Source organism: Carassius carassius, chromosome 9, assembly GCF_963082965.1.
Source record: "Carassius carassius chromosome 9, fCarCar2.1, whole genome shotgun sequence".
NCBI classification, from domain to species: Eukaryota; Metazoa; Chordata; class Actinopteri; order Cypriniformes; family Cyprinidae; genus Carassius; species Carassius carassius.
In genome coordinates, this window is record NC_081763.1 from 1323040 (window position 1) to 1330000 (window position 6961).

A 6961-nucleotide genomic window follows, 5' to 3' on the forward strand; every position below is an offset into this window, starting at 1 on the left:
CTACTATATCTCTAATGCTGCTAGTAACATCTGCTATATCTCTCGCCTTTACTCCGTACGCTTGGTTTGTTTCTATTATATTTGGCATGACATTTTTTAATCTGTTTGCTAAGACCTTGGCTAAAATTTTAAAATCAGTGTTTAGCATTGTAATGGGTCTAAAATTTTTCAGCTCAGTTTTGTCTCCTTTTTTCTTGTATATTATTTTCATTAATCCTAGCCCCATTCTTGGGCTTACTCTTTCATTTTTAAAAACTTCTTCAAAAATTTCATTTAAAATCACGCTTACTTTGTCTTTAAAAACTTTGTAAAACTCACTTCCAATACCATCTACTCCGGGGCTTTTCCTCACTCTTAATTGATTTATGGCATGTATGATCTCTTCAGTTTCTATTTCCCTTTCACATATTCTTTTATCCTCTTCACCAACTTTCCTTGTTATCTGTTGCAACAAAATATTCCTTTTTTCCTCATCTCCCCCCTCCGACTTAAAAAGTTCTTCATAAAATGATTTCACTTCTTTTAAAATCCCCTCTGTATCTGAGACCACCTGTCCATTCCTACTTTTAAGTTCTTTAATTGTTTCCGCTCTCCCCCTGCTTTTCTCAAGATTAAAAAAGAATCTGTTACATTTTTCCCCTTCCACCGTATATTTTGCTTTGCTTCTCAACATTGCCCCCTTGCATTTCCCCTCTTCTATTTTTCTCAACGTATTCTCTATTTCAATTACTTTTTGCACATCTACTTCATTTTTATTTAACTCCTCTTTTAGAGTTCTCCTTATTTCTCTCTCCTTGGTTCTTTTAACATTTTGTAATAAATTACAGTACTTCATAGAATATTTTTTAATATCATACTTAACATTTTCCCACCATTGCGTTTTGTCTTCCATATACATCTGGTCTTTTTTCCTCCCATCTAATATCATTTCGATTTCTTTTTTAAAACTTTCATTCTTTAAAACCTCAGTGTTTAAAATCCACACCCCAGGTCCCTTTGTTTGTCTTTTAAAATCCATCGTCATTAAAACCATTTTGTGATCGCTTAAGGTCGTTTCTTTGTGAAATATTCCATCAATGAAACATTCAAGATTTCTGGTACTTAAAAAATAGTCTATTCTGGTTTGGCACATAAAATTCCCCACCAACTGTCTTCTTGAAAATTCCTTCTTTTTTCCATTTCTTTCCCGCCACACATCAATCATATTTTTCTCTTCCATCAATGACCTTAGTTCTTTTCTACCCCCATCCGATTTAAAAACCATCCCATTTGCCATATCCATTTTACTAAAAACAGTGTTAAAATCCCCTGCAATCACCACCTTCCCCCATTTTCCAATTACATCAGCTAAAACATTAAAGTATAATTTCTTTTCTTTTTCTCCATTGGGAGCGTGCACGTTCACTAAAACAAATTTGTCTTCTTCCATTTCCATTTCTACCACCATACATTTTCCTTTTTTATCATTATATATAAGTTTTGTCTTTATACCTCTGTCTTTTCTTATTAAAACCGCCACTCCTCCTCCCATTTTTTCCTCTTCATTATTAACAAGTAATTCCCCTTCCCATCTTTTTCTAATATCCTCCATAACATTCTCTTTCCAGTTTGTCTCTTGCAATAAAATCACATCTTCATTTTGACACAATTCCTTCACCTTTTCAAATTTATAAACATTCATTAGTCCTCTAGCATTAAAAGTCACAATTTTCAGCACCATAAAATAAAATAAAAGCCATAAAATCCCCATATTGTCAGTTCATTCCCTCTCCTTCCTTTACCATTTCCCCACTGTCCTGTTTTTCCTCACATCCTTGTTTTAATACTTTTCTTTTGGCTTTCTCTAAATTTGGTGTTACCTTAGTTTGTCTTCTTCTTTTATTGATTCCTGTAGTGCCGGCATCGTCGATGCATTCACTGTCTTTGTCCATTCTCCCATCCTCGCTGACCCACTCCTGCTCCTCTGACTTTTCCAGTTCAATCTGTAAAGTATGAGTTATTTCCATCAGTGACCCCGTTTCCTCACTGCACTGTGTTAATCCAGTCCTTTCACTCTCCTCTTCAACGTCTGTGCTTGCGGTATCCTCTCTTTGTGTTCCTTCCGTGTTCTCGTGTAGCTCCTCTTCACCGTCTCCCTCATGTATCTGCCCGCACCCCTGCTCTTCCTCCTGATGTGGTTCTCCGAACCAGCACTCGCACTTATTTAGCACGAGCCTGCAGTCCGGGCACCTCACCGCATTACAGTCCCTCGCGAAATGTCCCCTTTCCGAGCACTTAAAGCATTTGAAGTCCGGACAGTCCTTCATCATGTGTTCAGGGCTCATACATAACCTACAGGTTCTCACCTGCTGGCTATGTATCACCCTGAAATACTGAGGTCCCTCTTCCGTCTCCATTCTCGTACTGTAGGGCAGAGAAGCCACCTCTTTTGGAAATCGTACTCTCAGGAATCTCGTTCCATCCTCAATGCGGGTGCCCGGGTAGAATCTCCTTTTGATCTGTGAGATAGGAGTCACCCCCCATCCCTCCAGCTTCTTTAAAATATCATCATCCTCCAGGTAAGCAGGCAGATGCATGAAAGATACAGCAAAATCCTTATTGTTCAACTTTTTAATTTCACAAGTCTTTCCTTTAATCATCAATCCTTCTTCCAGTTTCTCAATATCTTCTTCCTTTTCCAATGTAATTTCATATTGTTTCATCATTTTTGGTCTTACCACTAGTATGCTAGTCACTTCAATCTTGTCTTTCAACGCTTCTATGATGTCCTCTGCTCTCCCATCTTGTACCTCCGTCAAATCAATCACTACCGTTGCTTCCTTTGCATAAATCCGTTTGAGTCTCCTTTCTGGGTAATTCTTTTCTCGTTGTCTTTTATCCAGTCCATTTTCAGTTAGCTGCCTTGTTTGTTTTGCCAAATCCATGTCTGTAGCTGTTAATCCGTCCATTTAACAAAAAAAAACACAAAACTAAAATGATCCCTCCCAAACAGCAAAGCTGTTGGGAGGACAAATAACAAAAATAACACAAAAACTTGAAACAAAATACTTATCTTGAAAAAAAAAAACAACGCAAAAAACAACACAAAAGTTTGGGTGAGCCTTTCTCACCTCCCTATAGCCAACACACTTCCTGTTCCTCACTAGCTCTCTAGCGCCCTCAGGTTGGTATGGCCGTAAGCGAAGGAGGCTGCAAAGAGAGGGCTATTTAAAGATCAGCCACTATAATCGCCAGTGCTTTATATAAGTAGGGAAGGAAACCCAAAAGCTTACAGCACCTGGTATTCCCAGGCGGTCACCCATCCAAGTACTAAGCAGGCCCAATCCTGCTTAGCTTCCGAGATCAGACGAGATCGAGAATAGCCAGGTTGGTATGGCCGTAAGCGAAGGAGGCTGCAAAGAGAGGGCTATTTAAAGATCAGCCAGTATAATCGCCAGTGCTTTATATAAGTAGGGAAGGAAACCCAAAAGCTTACAGCACCTGGTATTCCCAGGCGGTCTCCCATCCAAGTACTAACCAGGCCCAAACCTGCTTAGCTTCCGAGATCAGACGAGATCGGGAATAGCCAAGTTGGTATGGCCGTAAGCGAAGGAGGCTGCAAGGAGAGGGCTATTTAAAGATCAGCCACTATAATCGCCAGTGCTTTATATAAGTAGGGAAGGAAACCCAAAAGCTTACAGCACCTGGTATTCCCAAAAGTACTAACCAGGCCTATTAGATAATTACTGAAAAAATCCAAAAGTACTAACCTGGCCCAAACCTGCTTACATTCTGAGATCGGGCATTGACTCTTTTTTGTTTTTTTACAAGATTCTTAGACAATTAGTGAATTTTTCCAAAAGTACTAACCTGGCCCAAACCTGCATACATTCTGAGATCGGGCATTGACTCTTTTTTTTTTTTTTTTTGCAAGATTATTGGACAATTAGTGAAAATTCCCAAAAGTACTAACCAGGCCTATTAGATAATTACTGAAAAAATCCAAAAGTACTAACCTGGCCCAAACCTGCTTACATTCTGAGATCGGGCATTGACTCTTTTTTTTTTTTTTTTTTGCAAGATTATCGGACAATTAGTGAAAATTTTAAAAATTACTAACCAGGCCTATTAGATAATTACTGAAAAAATCCAAAAGTACTAACCTGGCCCAAACCTGCTTAGATTTGGAAATCAGTTGAGATCGGGCATAGCCAGGATGGTATGGCCATAAGCGAAGGAGGCTGCAAAAAGAGGGCTATTTAAAGATCAGCCACTATAATCGCCAGTGCTTTATATAAGTAGGGAAGGAAACCCAAAAGCTTACAGCACCTGGTATTCCCAGAAAGTCTCCCATCCAAGTACTAACCAGGCACAAACCTGCTTAGCTTCCGAGATCAGACAAGATCGGGCATAGCCAGGTTGGTATGGCCATAAGCGAAGGAGGCTGCAAAGAGAGGGCTATTTAAAGATCAGCCACTATAATCGCCAGTGCATTATATAAGTAGGGAAGGAAACCCAAAAGCTTACAGCACCTGGTATTCCCAAAAGTACTAACCAGGCCTATTAGATAATTACTGCTTACATTCTGAGATCGGGCATTGAGTCTTTTTTTTTTTTTTTTTTGCAAGATTATTGGACAATTAGTGAAAATTTCCTAAAGTACTAACCAGGCCTATTAGATAATTAATGAAAAAATCCAAAAGTACTAACCTGGCCCAAACCTGCTTAGATTTGGAGATCAGTTGAGATCGGGCATAGCCAGGATGGTATGGCCATAAGCGAAGGAGGCTGCAAAGAGAGGGCTATTTAAAGATCAGCCACTATAATCGCCAGTGCTTTATATAAGTAGGGAAGGAAACCCAAAAGCTTACAGCACCTGGTATTCCCAAAAGTACTAACCAGGCCTATTAGATAATTACTGAAAAAATCCAAAAGTACTAACCTGGCCCAAACCTGCTTACATTCTGAGATCGGGCATTGACTCTTTTTTTTTTTTTTTGCAAGATTATTTGACAATTAGTGAAAATTTCCTAAAGTACTAACCAGGCCTATTAGATAATTATTGAAAAAATCCAAAAGTACTAACCTGGCCCAAACCTGCTTACATTCTGAGATCGGGCATTGACTCTTTTTTTTTTTTTTTTGCAAGATTATTGGACAATTAGTGAAAATTTCCAAAAGTACTAACCAGGCCTATTAGATAATTACTGAAAAAAATCCAAATTAACTAACCTGGCCCAAACCTGCTTACATTCTGAGATCGGGCATTGAGTCTTTTTTTTTTTTTTTTTTGCAAGATTATTGGACAATTAGTGAAAATTTCCTAAAGTACTAACCAGGCCTATTAGATAATTACTGAAAAAATCCAAAAGTACTAACCTGGCCCAAACCTGCTTACATTCTGAGATCGGGTATTGACTCTTTTTTGTTTTTTTACAAGATTATTAGACAATTAGTGAATTTTTCCAAAAGTACTAACCAGGCCTATTAGATATTTACTGAAAAAATCCAAAAGTACTAACCTGGCCCAAACCTGCTAACATTCTGAGGTCGGGCATTGACTTTTTTTTTTTTTTTTGCAAGATTATTGGACAATTAGTGAAAATTTGCAAAAGTACTAACCAGGCCTATTAGATAATTATTGAAAAAATCCAAAAGTACTAACCTGGCCCAAACCTGCTTACATTCTGAGATCGGGCATTGACTCTTTTTTTTTTTTTTTTGCAAGATTATTGGACAATTAGTGAAAATTTCCAAAAGTACTAACCAGGCCTATTAGATAATTACTGAAAAAAATCCAAATTAACTAACCTGGCCCAAACCTGCTTACATTCTGAGATCGGGCATTGAGTCTTTTTTTTTTTTTTTTTTGCAAGATTATTGGACAATTAGTGAAAATTTCCTAAAGTACTAACCAGGCCTATTAGATAATTACTGAAAAAATCCAAAAGTACTAACCTGGCCCAAACCTGCTTACATTCTGAGATCGGGTATTGACTCTTTTTTGTTTTTTTACAAGATTATTAGACAATTAGTGAATTTTTCCAAAAGTACTAACCAGGCCTATTAGATATTTACTGAAAAAATCCAAAAGTACTAACCTGGCCCAAACCTGCTAACATTCTGAGGTCGGGCATTGACTTTTTTTTTTTTTTTTGCAAGATTATTGGACAATTAGTGAAAATTTGCAAAAGTACTAACCAGGCCTATTAGATAATTACTGAAAAAATCAAAAAGTACTAACCTGGCCCAAACCTGCTTACATTCTGAGATCGGGCATTGACTCTTTTTTTTTTTTTTTTGCAAGATTATTGGACAATTAGTGAAAATTTCCAAAAGTACTAACCAGGCCTATTAGATAATTACTGAAAAAATCCAAAAGTACTAACCTGGCCCAAACCTGCTTACATTCTGAGATCGGACATTGACTCTTTTTTTTTTTTTTTGCAAGATTATTGGACAATTAGTGAAAATTTCCTAAAGTACTAACCAGGCCTATTAGATAATTACTGAAAAAATCCAAAAGTACTAACCTGGCCCAAACCTGCTCAGATTTGGAGATCAGTTGAGATCGGGCATAGCCAGGATGGTGTGGCCATAAGCGAAGGAGGCTGCAAAGAGAGGGCTATTTAAAGATCAGCCACTATAATCGCCAGTGCTTTATATAAGTAGGGAAGGTACCCCAAAAGCTTACAGCACCTGGTATTCCCAGGCGGTCTCCCATCCAAGTACTAACCAGGCCCAAACCTGCTTAGCTTCCGAGATCAGACGAGATCGGGAATAGCCACGTTGGTATGGCTGTAAGCGAAGGAGGCTGCAAAGAGAGGGCTATTTAAAGATCAGCCACTATAATCGCCAGTCCTTTATATAAGTAGGGAAGGAAACCCAAAAGCTTACAGCACCTGGTATTCCCAGGTGGTCTCCCATCCAAGTACTAACCAGGCCCAAACCTGCTTAGCTTCCGAGATCAGACGAGATCGGG

The 6961-nt window shown here is 38.3% G+C and overlaps 5 non-coding genes across 5 annotated transcripts in view; all 5 read right to left on the reverse strand.

Annotated features, from left to right (window-relative positions):
* Positions 1-3265: 3265 nt before the first annotated feature.
* LOC132150489 (5S ribosomal RNA) lies at positions 3266-3384 on the reverse strand. The gene has a single exon (XR_009435719.1). It is a non-coding gene; the product is annotated as a 5S ribosomal RNA (ribosomal RNA).
* An 84-nt stretch (positions 3385-3468) lies between these two features.
* Positions 3469-3587, reverse strand: LOC132151015 (5S ribosomal RNA). Its single transcript, XR_009436182.1, has one exon. It is a non-coding gene; the product is annotated as a 5S ribosomal RNA (ribosomal RNA).
* Positions 3588-4296: 709 nt separating this feature from the next.
* On the reverse strand, positions 4297-4415 carry LOC132150655 (5S ribosomal RNA). The gene has a single exon (XR_009435881.1). It is a non-coding gene; the product is annotated as a 5S ribosomal RNA (ribosomal RNA).
* Positions 4416-6666: 2251 nt separating this feature from the next.
* Positions 6667-6785, reverse strand: LOC132150017 (5S ribosomal RNA). Its single transcript, XR_009435268.1, has one exon. It is a non-coding gene; the product is annotated as a 5S ribosomal RNA (ribosomal RNA).
* An 84-nt stretch (positions 6786-6869) lies between these two features.
* Positions 6870-6961, reverse strand: part of LOC132150753 (5S ribosomal RNA) — a 119-nt gene continuing 27 nt past the window's right edge. The window contains exon 1 of the ribosomal RNA XR_009435935.1: positions 6870-6961. This exon is cut by the window's right edge and continues 27 nt beyond it. This is a non-coding gene — a ribosomal RNA (5S ribosomal RNA).